Source organism: Pseudochaenichthys georgianus, chromosome 4 (genome assembly GCF_902827115.2).
Source record: "Pseudochaenichthys georgianus chromosome 4, fPseGeo1.2, whole genome shotgun sequence".
In the NCBI taxonomy this organism is placed as follows: Eukaryota; Metazoa; Chordata; class Actinopteri; order Perciformes; family Channichthyidae; genus Pseudochaenichthys; species Pseudochaenichthys georgianus.
Genome location: NC_047506.1, coordinates 27057350 through 27075335, shown reverse-complemented (window position 1 = coordinate 27075335; position 17986 = coordinate 27057350).

The window sequence follows — 17986 nt, the reverse complement described above, 5'->3', positions numbered from 1 at the left end:
GAGTAAATTCATTTTGTTCCTTCCCTCTCAGTTTTAAAATGGTTCAAGCTGCCTTCTCCATTTATCTTTATTGCCCTCCAACAACTGTAGATCTGTCTGTATGAGCAGGAAAGCAAACAAAATGGCATGCTGGGATAAATTACACAGTGATGTAAAATGCAGTTGCTGCCTTTGGAAGCCATACTGGTACATTTAATACATTTATTCAGTTTTCTCTGAGCCATTTTTATGGATTTCAATACTTGCTATTAATCTGATAGAAGTGCTGCGTTTTCCTGTGAGGTCTGTTATTACAGTATTTGATCTTTTTTACAGTGTATCTTTGCAAAATGTTGAAAAGCAGTTTCCAAAATTGTTCAAAGTGAACAAGTTTGCATCTCTCTTTATACTGGGATTAGAAATTCTCTCAACAACTACACCATCCTCCCTCATTTTCATACCCTTGGTGTCAAGGGCTCCCGCAGTCATATTAGCTTGTCAAGAAAAAGCTGTTTGATCTATCTCCTCGGTTTTAAAATAAACAATTCTGAGACAGTTTCAGGTTGGGAGAGAGAATGCTCCTAAATCAGCAATAAGGCTCTCTGCTGTGTTGCTGTGCAACAGAGTGAGATTGACAGCGCTCAGATTGGGGAAAACATGTCTCGTGTTTGATTGGCATCATCAAAAAAAACCTTTACGTTTTTTTTTTTCCTTCTACTGCTTCCCCATAAATCTCTTTATATACACCGTGCGGGCTCCCTCCCCCTCTGCTGCAGGTCAAACTAATTCTGCATTTGTTATATTTGGGGAAATTGCTGGCAGATTGGAGGTAAAGTGCTTGTAGCAGGAGATCAGGGATGTGATCCTGGGGGCCGAGGGTAGCGTTTGAATACAAAGGAGATTGCGGTGCTGTGTTGACTCAAAGTGTTGACTCAAATTTGAGGTTTTAGTTTTCGTCCCATTAATCCCTGATGCTGATAACCTCTGATCTGAGGCAACTCCAGCCTCCTTATCGAGGGCTTTGTAGATATTAATCTTCACAATGCCTGTTGGACTTGTTGTCACATAAAAAAGAGCAACAGGGTACGTTAAAGAAACGTCTCTGCAAAGGCTGAAATTGGAAAAACTAGAGCACAGAACAGATGATCCTTTTGTTCTAGGTGTAGTCATGCCTGCTGTACTTTTGTTACAATAATCATATAAGACCAGTGATGATTTAGTTTCTCTACTCTGTTGAAGAGGCCCTAATTTCAGCTTAATTTGTATGTTGTGCCTCTACTGCGACATGTTTACATGCTTTAATGTTCACAAAGACATTTATTTTTCTCATACTGCCTGTGCTACAGCTTGTTTACCCTCTGTCAGAAACTGGAGCCCAGTATGCTCTGATTGTTTAGCTTGCCAGCTCTGGTGTGATTGGTCAACAGCTTAGAACAGTCCCGCCCATATATATATAGCCTAACACGTACAAAGTGTCGGAACGCTAGCCAATAGAAGGGCAAGTGTTGCGTATTGATGTCACAATGTTACGTAAGTAAACAAAGGAGTCCAATGGAGGTCTTTCAGGCAGGGAACTTTATCCTTTGCAGACGATGTTCCTGCATAAAAACCTATATAACACACCAAAGGAAAGGGACACCCCTAAAAAGCTCCTTTAACTTTCTACACTGCATTCATATTATATCTGAAACATGTGAATAGTTTTGTCAAGAGTGCTTTCCACCATTATACTCCATGCTGGTAGGTAAAACTCAACAAGAAGCAGATGGTTAGGAAGAGCATGTAGTTAATTATACTACATCAACTTTGTATTTCTGAAAGAAAAATGTGGAACACAGGCAGTGCGCAGCAAATCATATACTTCTTACCCTCGGAGCTCTTACTTTCTCTCTTCTTTTTCCTCCACCATCTGTAATGAGCTACTGTAAGCAGCTTCTTAGATAATGAGGCACAATTCACCAGGGTGTGTCAAGCTGGGCCCACTTTAATATACCATTTCTTCATCCTGAGAATGAAAGCAATCAGAACGGAGAGACTGAGCAGAAAGACGCCGGCAGCTCGAGTGTCAAGACGAGCTTCCTATCTCTGTGCGGCTCCGCCAACCGAAAACGTGATTTAGAAAAAACTACTTGATAGGGAAAATAATGATTGCTATTGCCATGTTGAGGGATACAAAGGCTTTTGAGTGTGGCATTATACCGGATTTAAAACAAAAGTAGTCTAACAGGCCCCATAACCACAAGGCCTCTATTTTTCATTACATGCTACCGTGTAACAAACCGGGTCACATTTGTGAGACTACCATTATTCAAAAAGCATTAAATGCATTTTGCAAAGTCCCAAAGCTGCGATGCATTGCAGGTACATAAATGCTATTGCTTTTTTTATGGTTGGAGATAGTGGCTTGGCATTCTACCTCAGCACTAGGAGCTGAGACCTCTCCAGCTTTTCGTGGAGGATATCTCCATAATGGCCTCATTATTCAACTGTGAGCCCAGGCACACTCAGGCTGAAGTAATGAGCCCTCACTAGTTGCTGAGTATCACCTTTTTTCAAGAGGGTGCATGGAGAATGCATCCTGATTAGAAGTGTTGTTGAGCCATTTTGTAGCAGAAATGCAGTAAAGGTCATAATCTTCATTTTCATTTATTTTTTCATCCCACTTAAATCAGGACCAGGTGATTTAGGAACAATTGCTGCAAATTCCCTGACAGCGACTGAAATGCACTGTTAATAATGCAAGACATGGTTCACCAATACGTGCAGCTGGAAGTCTTATACTTCGTTATGAAAAGCCCTTACTTTTTTTTTTGTCTCACACAGTGACCAGACTGACCGCTGCCAGTGAAGTTGAAAACGTTTTCTTGAATTGGCTCATAATTTCATGTTTATCCATTTGTGTTAAAATAGTGTTTTAGATTAAATACGTGTAGCCTACAGAGATATCACAAATAAGTAGGGATGGATATCGTTAAGGTTTTAATGGTACTACTACTTTTATCGATACCGCTTATCGATCCGGTCTTTTAACGGTACTCTTATCGGTTCTTTTGGAGAAGAAAAAAGGTAAACTAACTAAACAAATTGTGAACAAAATTAACATTGCTTTTTATTTACATTAAATACATAATATTTCACATCAAAAGAAACAACAATGTTTTAACAAATCGTATTTAATAATGTGATGACAGAACTGTAAACAGAATAGCTGAAACTTTAACAAACTAAATAACTCAGTTACCTCTAATCATTAACCCATGTTTGTATCATTGAGTTAACTCCGTGTGTTGCTGCTAGCATACATAATACCTGACGTGGAAACGTGACTCGTGGATGGGGCTACAGAGCTACAGTCCGGTGCATTTCTCCGTCTGAATGTGGTGCACTTTTGCTAAATGTTTGGACAAATTGCTTGTGTTACCGCCCTGACATGCTAAACTATTATTGCACATTTGGTAACGAGCATTGTCCACATCGAGACGGGTAAAGTTTAACCAAACCTCGGAGCGCGTTCTCTCCGCCATCTCCTCCGTGTGTGTGTTGCATGTAGCAGCCGCGTGTGTGCAAACTGCCCCGCCCCCTCGCAAGCAGGCGGGAGAGAGATCGAAAATACTAAAAATAATCATGGACGAATTTTGCAGTCTTTTTGCGTATTAGAAACGGAGTTGGCGACACTAATACTGCAATATAATGTTTGCGTAGCAATAATACTGTAGCTAATAATCATTCCAAATAGACTACAATTCAATTAACAGAATGAACACTTACTTTGCAACAGTTGGACAACTTCATAATCCCTGAACTTCAATAAGCGCTCCCGGTCCCAACTGTCATCACTTTTTAGTGTCCCTGTTTCCGTTATGTTTTAAGCTTCTTGCAGAGTTCTGGATTTGCAAAGATTTCTTTATGGTGTTCATCAAGTCATTGAATGTTTTCTAAATGCTGTGCCTGTATTGTCAAGTTGGTGAAGATCTTTTCTCATTTGCATGTGTTTTGCCATATTCATGCATTTATATTTTCATCGTTTTCAAACTGCAGCACGTTTCTCCAAACGTAAATGTCGGCCTCCTTATTAAATACTCTTGTGACTTCTCTACATTTGACCACACCATATATTGTTTAAATATTGAAACATGTATTGTTGTAAATTAAAAAAATTCAATATAAAGAATGTATATAGCAATTCAAATCAAGTCTACTTACTTGTGATAGTATAGCTCACAATCAAATTGAGGAGAACGGTTTTGTTTCCATTAGTGTAGAAGTTTAGGGTAATTAAACTTTGCATCTAAACTAAAAGAAAATTGCCATTTTCAGGTTGATTCTAAATTAATTAGCTAATTAGCTAAATAACTTTTCTTCAGGAGATGAGTTGATGTCCCATGAAACAAGCTGAAATGCAACAACAGCAGTGCCCGTTTTTTTGGATAAAGAAGAGGCAGTCTGAAACATTAATTTCAGAATGCTGTCAGTGACAACATAAGCCGGTAATATAAATAAAAAGTTTCAATTGGAAATGTTTCCATAACTCTATACAGTAACAACTAGTTCCCCTGATTTTTTAAATAGACACAAAACATGCAATTTATTATCAGATGGATATTAGGTGCAATGTTATTCATAACATACATGTATTTATGGTTGTGATACATTAAAGGTGAGGTAGGTAAGTTTGAGAAACCGGCTCGAGATACACATGTTGTTATATTCCATGAAATGCTCTTAACATCCCGATAGCAATGAATATCATAAGTGCTTTGACAAAAAATCCATAAAAAAATGTCATCTGTGGAAGCCGTAGCGCATGACCAATCATTGTAGCCAGCCCGGCTACAATAACTGGATGGCCTACGTGCCTGTCAGCCTTCCATCTGTGCACAAACTTATCTCGTGCCCTCATTGGTCATGTGCACGTTCGTGTGTTTTGAAGGAGGGGCTCTGTAAGGAAGTGGCAGATTTTATCCGGCTGTGTATTTTCAAATTCTAGCGCACTCGAGCTGGTTTCTCCAAAATTACCTACCCCACCTTTAATATATCATGTATTGTTTCAGATAAAATTGCCCAACCATATTTAATATAGCTCAATTATGATCAGCTAAAGCCATCCAATTGTGGGTACCACTTTGGATTTGAAAGTACAGAAAAAAACTACCTACTGACATTATTTAACTGGAAATCATACATCATCATAATGTGATTTTTGTATTCAGTTCAATGGATTCCAGAGTTCGCTAAGATTTAGACTTCAACGTTTAAATCCAAACAAAAAATGAGCAAACTAGTGAAACTAAATATCTGGTTGTTTACTTTAAGGAATTAAGGAGAGCCATTATCAGTACGTTTGCAGACACTGACACTGAATTCATTGCATCTGGGCCATGACCAAGATGGCAGCCAGCACCCAGCCTGCTAATGTGACGCACAGCTTAAACTGCATCACAGTTTAATTAATGATCATGGTTCTGTCTTTCGGCTTTGTTTAATCCTCACGAGAATGTCACACACTGTTACACTTCCCACATGACAGGAGATGCTCAAGTCATCTCACATTACATTTCCCCCCCTTTTGTATGACTTAAAGTGCCAGGAATTTGCATAAGCTGCCCTTGTGTAAGCATCCATTAGCGCTTTTCCCTCTGTGTGTTCCAGTGTTTGGAGACCTAGTTGTCTAAAATCTTCAGTCCCTGCCTGCCACCTGTGTCCCAGTATAGCAGGAACATGACAAATAGCACTGCTGTCAGGCCCCAGGGCCCCTCTCTATCCATGAAAGATACCCTAACACAGGCTCTTGATTGTTGTGCCTTGGGTTACCACCACAGACCTAGGGGCGATCCTAATTAGCCTGTGGTCGGAAAAAATGCACCAGCAGAATGTGTGTTAGGGCACTGGCCCATTTGTTTTCTCAAGTACACACCATTAATGCAACTATCAGTCTTCATGACTTGATGTATAAAGCACCAAATACATGCTCAGATTTTCGAAGGTCATAAATGTTTGGATTTATTCCTGGGGTGAAACCATTATCTGATACCAGTTGTATGTTGTTCAAATTTAGTTTTTTTGATATTTATACATCTTGGAAAGAAAACAATGTTAGATAATGTGTTGAGCCAGTGCGTCTCAAAGGGCAGGTGCATGACCTACCTCAATCCATTTAAGAAAACAAAGAAGAAAAAAAAGTAGCACGCACAGAAAACAAATCGAGGAACCTCAGGAGAGGGAACCTGGAGTCAGACGGCTTGGTGTGAAGTAAAAGTCGTGGGATGATAAAACCGTGTGTAACATGTTTATTTCTTGTCTGAGAAAAAGGTTCAGTAAATAGTCCACCGGGATGATCCAGATGTCCAAAGCTTTTCAAGTCAAAGGGCTCAATAGGCCACAATCAGAGATGGGGTCATTACTAAAAAAAAGTAATATATTACATATTACATATTACTTTAAAAAAAAAAAAGCAATATATTACACTACTTCGTTACTCTCTACATAAAGTAACTCGTTACTTTACTCGCAGGGCCGGGCCGCCCCTCCCTGCAGGCAGATCACGCAGACTGCTAAAGTTTCAAATGTTCTCTTTAGTTCAGTTTCCATTGTCGCATAAGACTGATCCAGATCCTGAATGTTTTCCTATCTGACCGTGGCTGTCCTCTGTCTCCTGCTATCTGTATATTTTGCGCAGTCTATCTCTGCTCACGCTGTTGCGTCGGCGTGTTCTCCTGCGTGTTGGCCATGGGTCCTTCTCCCTTTGGTTAAATGGATTCCTTGCGTCCCTCACTTGCGTAGTTTCCCTGCGACTAGTCCCTCCCACCAGGGAAGCATCGAGAGACGCAAGGAAACCACGAGAAGCAGGGAAATGAGTTTTAAGAGCAACGGGACGTCCTTTCCTCTGGAGCATCACTTGAAGCGACGTCCGTTTGTGATGACGCTGCACAGCTGATCGTCTGACAGCAGCTCTGTCCCCGTTATTTCCACACACACCCCTGCCTGTTAGTACACATTTACTGACACAAACATTTGTATCATCTGTTTTAGACCCAAATAAATTAAATTAAATAAGAACTCATTCTCAAAAAAGATAAACGCCATTCTTAAAATGTATAAACGAACATTAGTTTGGTTAATATTGATTAGAGTGCACAAAATAAATAAAATAATTCAGAGAAGAAAAAGAGATATGTTATCTATCAAAACCCAGTTAGATTAACATTCATTGGATTGCACACTTTGTTTGTTTATTTGGATATGTAGCAAATTAACATTTTAATAGCACTTAATGACTTACCTAATTCTTTCACACACAGTGACGTCACGAGCTACCCACAAACGCGCGCCATAGCTATATAAATACGCCATTTTCCTGGAGGTGCTAATATCCTGGTGGTGCTAATATAAACCAACCTGATCTCACCAGAATGCGTGACTCCACCACCACTTCTTAACACCACAATGCGTGGTGGAGTCACGAACTTTGTTACATTTGCGTGTCGGCACCACGCAAACAACCCCAATGTAAAGTGAATGAGGCTCCTTTGTCGTGGTGCACACACGCATTTCTACAACGTCCCGCAGTGAGCTTTTATTCTATAAAACGTTTTTTTAAATCTACTTTATAGCTTGTAGTAACTCACGGGAGGCTTCTTTTATTTTATTTGTATTCATAATCATTTTTATTTTTCGTCAGAATGTAAAAATTACATTAGTTACGAATTTGTGTTCTCAAAAAACAGTGCATTGTGTGTAATGCAACTGTGATTTTTATTAAATTAGTTAGTTTTTAAGGAAGGCCAGAGCTTCAGCTGTGTACTGTTCCCTTTAGTTAACGTTATTTAAAAGATAATGATCATGTCCCCTGTATTGTATTACGAGCGTCCATTCCCATTGGATAATGGAGAATTGTACACCCGGAAGTAAGTATTCTCCTTACTGTCGATTGATTTTACAGTGATATCTGCACTACTCATCGACTAAAAAACACCAGATTATCCTTGTTAATTACACAACATTGATTGGTTTGAATTGTGTGCAATGCTTTTGTATTTTCCCCCTTCGATTCGGAGAAACAAATGTTTTTTCGGAGTTTTAGGATGGCCGAAGACACTACACTACCCAGAATCCTCAGCTATCGTTTGGGACTACACCATGTGCTTAGCTTGACAAACCCGTGATCAGTCCTCAACCTCTGTGATTGGATGTTGGAGTGGCAGTGTGTACAGTGTACACAGAGCGTCAAAAAGGACTTTGAAATGGAATGAAACCCATCGACGGCACACTATTCAAAACAGGAATCGAACGTGTCCTACCCCCGCCCCCCTTAGGTCACAGGCTCCTCCAACAGTACTATGCAATAAAACAGATAGGCCTACACAGAAAAAATAGTGAAATAGTGCAATAAGAGTCTACAAGTGATTGGAATATGATATATTAGATAAATAATTTCTAAGTAGCAGCCAGATGAATGTTATGGATGTTGTTTCTAAGTTCAGGTGTTTAATAATCGTATAGCCTGTGGGATGAAGCTGTCTCTGTGTCTGGTGGTTTTAGTCTGGATGCTGAGGTACCGCCTGCCAGACGACAGCAGACAGAACAGTTTGTGGCTGGGGTGATGGGGGTCTTTTATAATCCTGAGGGCTTTCTTTAAGGTTAACCTGGTATTTTTACTCCACTACATTTATTTTAGTTACTTTACAGATTTGGATTAATAATGTGAAATATAAACAACCCTTAAATCAGACTTTAGTTACACCTGAATGAAATTCAGTGAAGGTGATTGTCAAGTGCCAACAATCAGGCGAGATATTTGATAGTTGGTGCTTGAGAAGACTAAATATTTATCTGCAGATCCGTTTAAAGCATATTCATTACTCGTTATTCTATAATAGTTCATTAAAGACTGTATATAATTGCTATTTTGCACATCCCTTTCAAGATTTCAAGATTTTCTAAGGTTTATTGACATATCATATACACAATAGTGTAGTTATGTAATGAATGAAAAACTTGGGTCACAGGTTCCTCAACAGTGCATTACAAGACATCTATCAATATGTGTGTATACTTCCACCATTACACTGTCGTATTCTGCACATTTCTTATACTATCTACATTCATAAGGTTATAATTAATGTGTATAATATCAGTTAAAATAAGTGCTTCAACATAGTTAACATTGCAGGAAAGTTGATTGTCAAGTTCCAAAACAAACCATGCAATTTAGACTTTGTCAGGCTTAATATTTAGATACCCCCAAAGCTTTTTTCCTATTTAAAAGAAGACCTTAACCTAAAGTATTCTTTAATGTTTAAATAAAGCCTTATTAGTTAGCACATCCTCCTATCAGGCACTAAACTGTTTTATTCTAGATATCATTTGAGTATCTTCTTGATATTTTCTATTCTATATTTATATCATTGACCTTCTACTTTCCCACTATTTTGTATGTACTCTTAATATTTAAATGTTTTCATAAAAAACACATTCAAAAGTGCTTTACAAAAATGAAAGACATTAAGAAAAAGGCATTTTAACACAATCTTCCTGTATTGCAATTACTCTAAACGTGCAATAACGTGCTTTAACCAGTAGGTGTTTGGGTTAAAAAGCTGTAAAGTTTACAGTGTAACAAAATAAAATATACTGCTGTTTCTGGTTTAGTTTACGACGAATATTATTTTGTTATTGTTTTGATATTTGTAACACAAAAGCGATGGAAAAACCCCACAGCAACACAGAAAAGATGGTCTTAACATGACCCAGCGGTCTAGTAGTTAATAAAAAACAATAATATCAAAACAAAATATGACCACTAACTTTATTGTGAAATTAAAACAGAACGGTAAAAGAATAGTTTCCGGTCTATTCTGAGCCCGATCTCTGTAGATAAATAAAGAACTACGACAGATGTGTAATATTTAATGCAGCCAAACCATTTATTACAATGCATTCATGTGATGACTTTCAAAGAGTAAAGCAAGCACTGCTGAATAAAGTATGATTTTCTCTTTTACGAAACCTTTTTTTCATATGGAATGCAGTTGGAGGTCAACCAATCAAAGAGCTTGAGGACTGATCACGGGGTTTGTCAAGCTAAGCACATGGTGTAGTCCCAACCGATAACTGAGGATTCTGGGTAGTGTAGTGTCTTCTGCCATCCAAAAACTCCGAAAAAATCTTTGTTTCTCCGAATTGAAGGGGGAAAATACAAAAGCATTGCACACAATTCAAACCAATCAATGTTGTGTAATTAACAAGGATAATCTGGTGTTTTTTAGTCGATGAGTAGTGCAGATATCACTGTAAAATCAATCGACAGTAAGGAGAATACTTACTTCCGGGTGTAAAATTCTCCGTTATCAAACGCTCGTAATACAATACAGGTGACATGATTATTATCTTTTAAATAACGTTAACTAAAGGGAACAATCTATTTGACACAGCTGAAGCTCTGGCCTTCCTTAAAAACTAACTAATTTAATAAAAATCACAGTTGCATTACACACAATGCACTGTTTTTTGAGAACACAAATTCGTAACTATGTCATTTTTACATTCTGACGAAAAATAAAAATTATTATGAATACAAATAAAATAAAAGAAGCCTCCCGTGAGTTACTACAAGCTATAAAGTAGATTTAAAAAAACGTTTTATAGAATAAAAGCTCACTGCGGGACGTTGTAGAAATGCGTGTGTGCACCACGACAAAGCAGCCTCATTCACTTTACATAGGGGTTGTTTGTGTGGTGCCGACACGTAAATGTAACAAAGTTCGTGACTCCACCACGCATTGTGGTGTTAAGAAGTTGTGGTGGAGTCACGCATTCTGAAGAGATCAGGTTGATATAAACAGCTAGCTAACATAGCCAGGCAGAGCGCACTAGTTTTTTTTTTCTGAATTAACGACCGAAGAAATCGCTGCATGTCTTCGGATTACATCTCTGGACTTTAGGGGTGTGCTCTAGGTCGTTACCAGCGTAAACTAGAGCTGTGTGGGTTGTCCGATTGCCCTTACAGACTGCCTGCAGATGTATGGAAAAACGACTCTCGAAAGTGGCCTTCGGTCGATTTTGGCAGCATCTACGTCTATCTTCTGGAAACACCAGGTGAATACCCCACTTGTCACAATAATATTATCATGCCAATGCATATATGTGGTATTTTAGAGTTAACTAGATATTGATTAAGGCAATAGACTATGATATTCTGCTTGCACCTCGCGTGAAATGGCGCATACCGGAAGTATGGTGTCGCTCTCGGCCCAAAACCCGTATGTGTGTGTGAAAGAATGGAAATGACAATAAATGAAAATGTAAAACGAAAAAAGCGATCATGAAAATGTTTCCAAAAAATGAATAAAATGATTTTTGACCACTTTGTTGTTCAGATATATCACATATTTGTAACTAAATGAGACATTAATTGAAACAAAACACGGTATAAACTGAGGAGGGACTCCCATGAGGTTCATGTATTTTCTTCACTCCGCTGGGAAACTGCTCTCATGTCAAGAAGCATCAGATCAGTGCATGCACTGCCTCGTCCAATCAGTGAGCGATACACAGTAAGGGGGCGGGGCGAGTGTCTGAGGATTTCATCGGAGGATGGTCTGATGGTTCCTCGATTATAGCTCCTCCATTATCGCTCCTCGCTTCTCGCTCCTCGGTCCTCCGGCAAAAATAAGGCCATTGGGACGCTACTCAAGATGGCGCAGACAAATCAACTTCCGGTGAGACCGAGGAGCGAGGAAATGAAAAATAAGAGAAGTGAGAAGGGTCCCATGTGTTTCACTGGAACCAGACACCGCAAAGACTTCAGCCGAGCACGTACGAACTGCGCATGCGTGAGTGGCAATAACTCTCCTTACCAGCAGGCGGTAAGGAGTTAGTAACTGTAGTGTGATTACTGAGTTATAAAAGTAGCGCGTTACACTACTCCGTTACCGACAAAAGTAATATTATTACCCAACTCTGGCCACAATACACTAGATCTTTCTACAGTTTTGAGGGATAGAAAAGATAGAAACAATTACAGTGTTTTTGTGTGAACAAATGTTGCCATTTTATCTTTAGCTTTACCTCTCACCAAGTTCTAATAGTCAAAATGAATCATTGCTCATTCCTTTGTGCAAAGATAGGCCAAGTGGAATAACACCCTGCTGTTGGTGGCACTTCGGACAAAGGACAACATATACTCTTTTAGACTCATTTTATTTTAATTACGTACATCATCAGACAACAGTTAAGCCAAAACGGTAACAAAATAAATAATAATAATTCATAATCCATGAAGAAATATGCTTTTTTTTACAGTGGTAAATTTTGAGTTTCTCTTTGATAAAACAGCTAATGTTACTACAATTACAATTGTCATATAGCCTAAATCCTATAATGGCCAACCATGCAAAGAAAGTGCAGTCTTCTTTGTTGTTGGGACTGGATATTACTCTACGACCTATACAATTGCACTGAGGACCAGAGGTCGCGTTAACCGAATATTTTCCGTCTGACGATTTTTTTAACAATGATGGAAAAATCTGAAAGCAGTCCGTCATTTTGACGGATTAGAACAAACTCAGAACAGCGCCAAATTTCCCCCGCAGCGAGGCTACAGTGTTATGCATGACCTCCAAAAAGGAAATGATATCGGTTCAAAACCCCGTCCCCGTCCCGTCAGCTTGCAACCTCTGCTGAGGACAAACTTGGTCTTCCCCAACTACTTGGCCAAAGCAGATCACGGTCAACTTGACAGACTTACAGTACACTCACAAACCTTGTCCCCTCCAAATGAATAGTTCCAGACATTCTAGGGTTTCATAGGTGTCTGTGTTAACTACTATATCTTCCAATTCAACTGCACACCATTTAAATTCACCAAGACTTAATTAGTAGCTGGGAAGTAGCTGGTGCTTTTCGGAAAAGCAATCACAGTGTAGGGACCAGTGACGTGCGGTGAGGTTCATGGCTGGTGAGGCACTGACTCTTTCAGAGATTGTTTGTGTCTGCGTAGAATAACAGTAGCAACAAGAACCTGTGGGCTCACTTGCGCCCCCTTCAGTGCGGCAGAGGTTATGGCTGCCTCTCCTGGTGCTTTTTTCATTGCCGTTGTATGATGAGACCAGCGAGCCTAAATATCATATATACATGAAATAAGTTATTTAGAGACTATGGATGGCGAGGATAAATGTAATAAAGGGATCTACAAACATTACATTGGTGACATACAGTGAGATGGTGCAGGCATGCGCTTAGGGCCCGCTATCCAACCAGTTTCTATGGGGTGACGCATTCTGAGGTGAGGCAGAGCTCATCTGTGCCTCACCTCACCCCAGAGTAACTGGCTTGAGCGCGCTCACAAAATAAGTGCCCGCGCTCCAGCCAGTTACTGTGGGCTTACGTGAGGCAGAGCTCGTCCCTGCCTCCCTCCTCATCGCTCCCATTTAGTTGTAGCGGAGCTCGGCCAATTTGCTGATTTTGACCATAAAAAGCAATTGGAATCATACAGAAATCACACTTACAACACAGATCAGTGGAGACATTTTATTATTATTACTATTTAGTTTTTCTTTAGTTGTTTTTCCGTTTCATTGAGTATGACAGGGGAGGCTCTGCCCCTGACTCCCCTGACTGCATGTCGCTGGTAGAGACCCTTGGTCAAACTGGAATGCCAAATATGTAAATTAACTGTGAAAGCACACAGTCAAAAAACCGATGTATGAGGTATTTAACTGCAGTGTGTACAAAGCCTTTAAAACAACATACACACACACACAATTTCACGAAACGTATGCTCAATCATGCATCTCTGTGCTGTCAGATAAACTTAACAATGCAGCCCATCATTTATTATAGATTAATCGTCGTTCCATGCAGTGTCGGGACCTGCACTCTACCTTGTTTCATCGTTATTAAAGGGAAAAGATTGAAGACAACAGGAGTTAGCAGTACGAAGGCAAATGGAGATAGCGGGGGAAAAAACTGAATTAACCTTCGACAGTTGAAAGCATCGGTAGATAAAACGGGAATACAAAAGGTGAAAACAGATTAAGATACCAAGATGTTCCCTGTTAGATTTTAACATCTTAGTGTTCCAGTAATACTGCCATATGTGATGTTAAACACTGTGTCAGGAACACAGCAGACTAGAAATGGAGAAAACAGACGGAGATTGAACCCAGGGGCGGACTGGCGATTGGGAATACCGGGAGTTTCCCCGGTGGGCCGGTGCTGTGTGTGGGCCGGAGGGCCAAAAATCCTGAATCCTACCGGCCCACATTTGTAAGTGTTCCGGCCCAGCCCAGCCCAGTGGGGTGTGGCCCACTCGTCTGGGCTGGGCCGTTTTCATAGGCTACCTTTGTTCTATCTATCAGTTTCAATTTCACACATCAGGCCCGTAGCAGCTGTCACTGCGCAGTGAACGATCAGGAGTGAGTGACTTAGAGACCTAGCTGGCAGTTGCTTACAGATGGATAAACAAGCTTCAAAGCGTAAAGGCGGTTTTGTATAGTTTGTGTATACAGTATACAGTATTGTAGCGAGCCCTGGGTTCAGAGGGAGGGGCTTGCATAGGGGAGGGGGGGGGGGGTTGGCAGGGAAACGGGGTTCAGGGGGAGTGGCTGTAGGGCTGTACCCGTAAGATAAAAAAGAGGGAAGTGACGTCTGACTCAGAGGTCGCGCGGCTGTGGAGAAGAACGTGTTGCCCACATTCTGTTACTGAGTTTAGGCTAGTTAGCTAGCAGGTTTATTGTTTTGGGTGCAGTCACGTTTGCCTCCACGTGCTGTTCAAATAAATGTTGAAAGAAAAAGTAAATCTGTTTACAGTTCTGTTTTATATGGGTGAAGAAGAAGAAGAAGAAGAAGAAGAAGAAGAAGAAGAAGAAGAAGAAGAAGAAGAAGAAGAAGAAGAAGAAGAATTGGGAGGGATGAAACCCTCTTTAATGGTCACAAAGCACACACAGTGAAATGTGTTCTCTGCTTTTAACCCATCCTAGTACCAGGAGTCTAGTACTAGGAGCAGTGGGCAGCTATTGTACAGCGCCCGGGGAGCAATGGGGGGGAAGGGGGATGTCCGGTGCCTTGCTCAAGGGCACCACGGCAGGGCAGGAGGTGAACTGGGACCTCTCCAAGTAGAAGTCCACACTCCAAATGTAGGTCTGGTCGGGGACTTGAACCGGCGACCCTACGGCTCACAGTCCAAGCCCCTACTGACTGCCATAGATTTAGTCCCTAATGTTGCTCTCAAAGTGTACCAGATTGATGCATTTAACTTCAACATTTAAAAAAAAATCTTCCCGGGGGAGCTTGCCCCCCTAGAGGAGGTGAGATCCACCACCTGCCCACACCCCCTGTTAAATTGTCTCACCCACATTGAGGATGCTTCCTACGCCCATGTTTTATTCCATGTGTCAAGTCAGGCAAATTGGGTCCAAATGTTATTGCATCAATGATCTGTTAACATTAAAATCACTAAATATATGCTGTAACTATTTTGCTAGGCAACTCAAGGGCTGCTCAGGTAATGTGATTACTATATGAATAATTGTCCAAAATAACATAAAATGCATAGGTTTCTTTTTAAGTAACATACTTTCGTCGCCGGCCGGCCGATACATGCCGCGCATTAAGTGGGCCTGTCTGTCAATTAATCCCCGGGCCACTTTTTCCCCCCTGATTGAACCCACTGTATTACAGAAATAGAGAAACAGGTTGACTGGACTAAAGACAGAGAGGTGTAGAGATGGAAGCTCCCTTTTTTAATGAACCCTACAGCATCGACGCTCCCCTCCATGCTGCCGCCTCTAGCCTCTGCCCTTGCTGTCAAGACCATGTCTGGGCTTTGCAGAGCAGCGGTAACACAGCTGTAGCAAAGCCCACTTTGAAGTCCAGAGTGCAGCAACAGGGTAGATAATGACCCCGCCACTCTCCTCCCACTACCCTGTCTGCTTCCCCTAGTCTCGGTGCCGGCCAGAAATTGAGGACTAATGAGCATACTTTCCTGAACAACTTTAACTGAAGGCAAAAGCATTAATTCTTGATCCACTTCTTTCATAGTGCTGGTTTTCCCGACGGAGCGAGGATAAGTCAGGCTGAAGGAGAGCCACTAATGCATGTTACAAGAAAAAATAAATAAAGTGGAAGAGACAGGGGACAGAGATGGTAGAAAGATCTGCATCGTTGTTGAGCGGCCTGACAGAGAGCAAGAGAGACAGGCCTGAGAAGAACAAATGACGGCTGGATTTATTGATATCCAGGTAAATAAGCGTCTCATTCCCTAACAGTTGGCAAGGGGTGTTCGTCCTTTATTTGGCGTGATTAATTAATGTTTATTTGCTTGAAATCCCAATGCAGGTGGCGCCTAAGGAAAGACGTTGAATGCTTCTTCATTTGGGCTGTCAGGTTACAAAGAGGAGAGGTAATCCAAATCAAGTCTGCCAGGGACAGCTGCTTCACCACAATTATAACAAGGCGTCCGCCTGCTGCATCCATACTCACGGCACTTCAAACGGGTCGAGGCTAATCAATGTGTGGTTCCTCCTGCCAGCGGCTTCACTTTTCTCCAGGAGATGTTTGATGTTAGCTAAAGTTCACGCCAATGTTCCATTAGCGAGATTAGCTTCAATATGGCAAACTGGAACCCTCATAGTGAAATGATTCCCCATAAGAAAAGCTGAGGTGAGATGTGTGAAAAGGGAGTAATCAGGTTATCGGTGTCAAAGTTGCGTCTAAATGGTGACCGATAATAGTAATTTTTGTAGGTTGAGACTGGGCTCATTTTTAGTCCCATTTCCTGCGGGTGAGAATAACACAATTACTGCCTCCACTACAGAGGCAACAATAATTCCATGCTTCTTTTCCCGCAGTTTAACTGTCTGGCATATCTTCAAACAACGGGTGATCTACATTATTCTGTTGCTTACCTCCACATGTTTGAGTCTGTTTTATCCGTGGGAGTTTTTTTTTCTTCCTGTTCATCTGATGATGAATGGTCTGTTTTTGCCCTGAGAGATCTTTACCTGCTAGACACTGTATATCACATCAAAAGCAAACAAACCACAAACACGCTATCAACTCTACCAGGAATTGTACCAAAGGGTCCATACATCATGCTATTTTAAGGCACACACATATCAGAGAGAACAAATATAACGGAGGCCTGAGGGAGGAAACAGTATGAAATGTCTCCAAACAGCAACAGCTTTCATGCTCACAGTAACCATTATCTATTGTCTGCCCAGCATATATTAACAAAGCCTATTGCTTTTAAATGAATTGTTGGGTTATGATCTTTTGTGTGCGAGATGTTATAGGAACTCTGTCATGTCACGTCTAACTGCAAACATATAACATGCCAGATTTCAGCTGGTTTATAAGTGCTTATGTATCCACTTGATAGGAAAAAGCTTCCTGGCTATTTTCCTGAACAGCATCCACTTTCACACAATTCACAAAGTTCACAATGCTGTTGAGTTTTCAAATGCATATTTTGTACAAGTGGGTAAAACATAGCTTTCTACATACATATCACATCATTTAAAATAGTAGTTTAAATAAATAAAGGAAAAAAAGTCATAAAATGTTCTACTTTATTTATTTTCTGAACAAAATGCAACAATAGGTTTTTTTTGTTGAGAAAGGTGGTGTCACTTTCTAAAATCGAAAAACTTGGTATTTCATTATTTGCAATCATTGCTCGATAATGAACTGCTCTCTGTATAAAACTAGTTCTACACGGAGGCAACAGACAACGACCCTCTTATGACTGTCTACTAGAATAATGATGTCTGTCTGAAAATTATAGGTTACTATTGCATAATTCTGGGGTTTCAATTTTGTAATATTTTCAATAAAGCAGACTGACTTAGTCATCTATATCTCAATACCCACTCTTGAAAAAATAATTTGGTGTCAGAAATGTTTGTGCATTTGGATCTTTTCAAAATCTGCCACACAAACCTTTTTAAATACAAGTGACAGATGGAAACAAAATGTAACCAAGAGTAAACAACTGCACTAGCAGCCC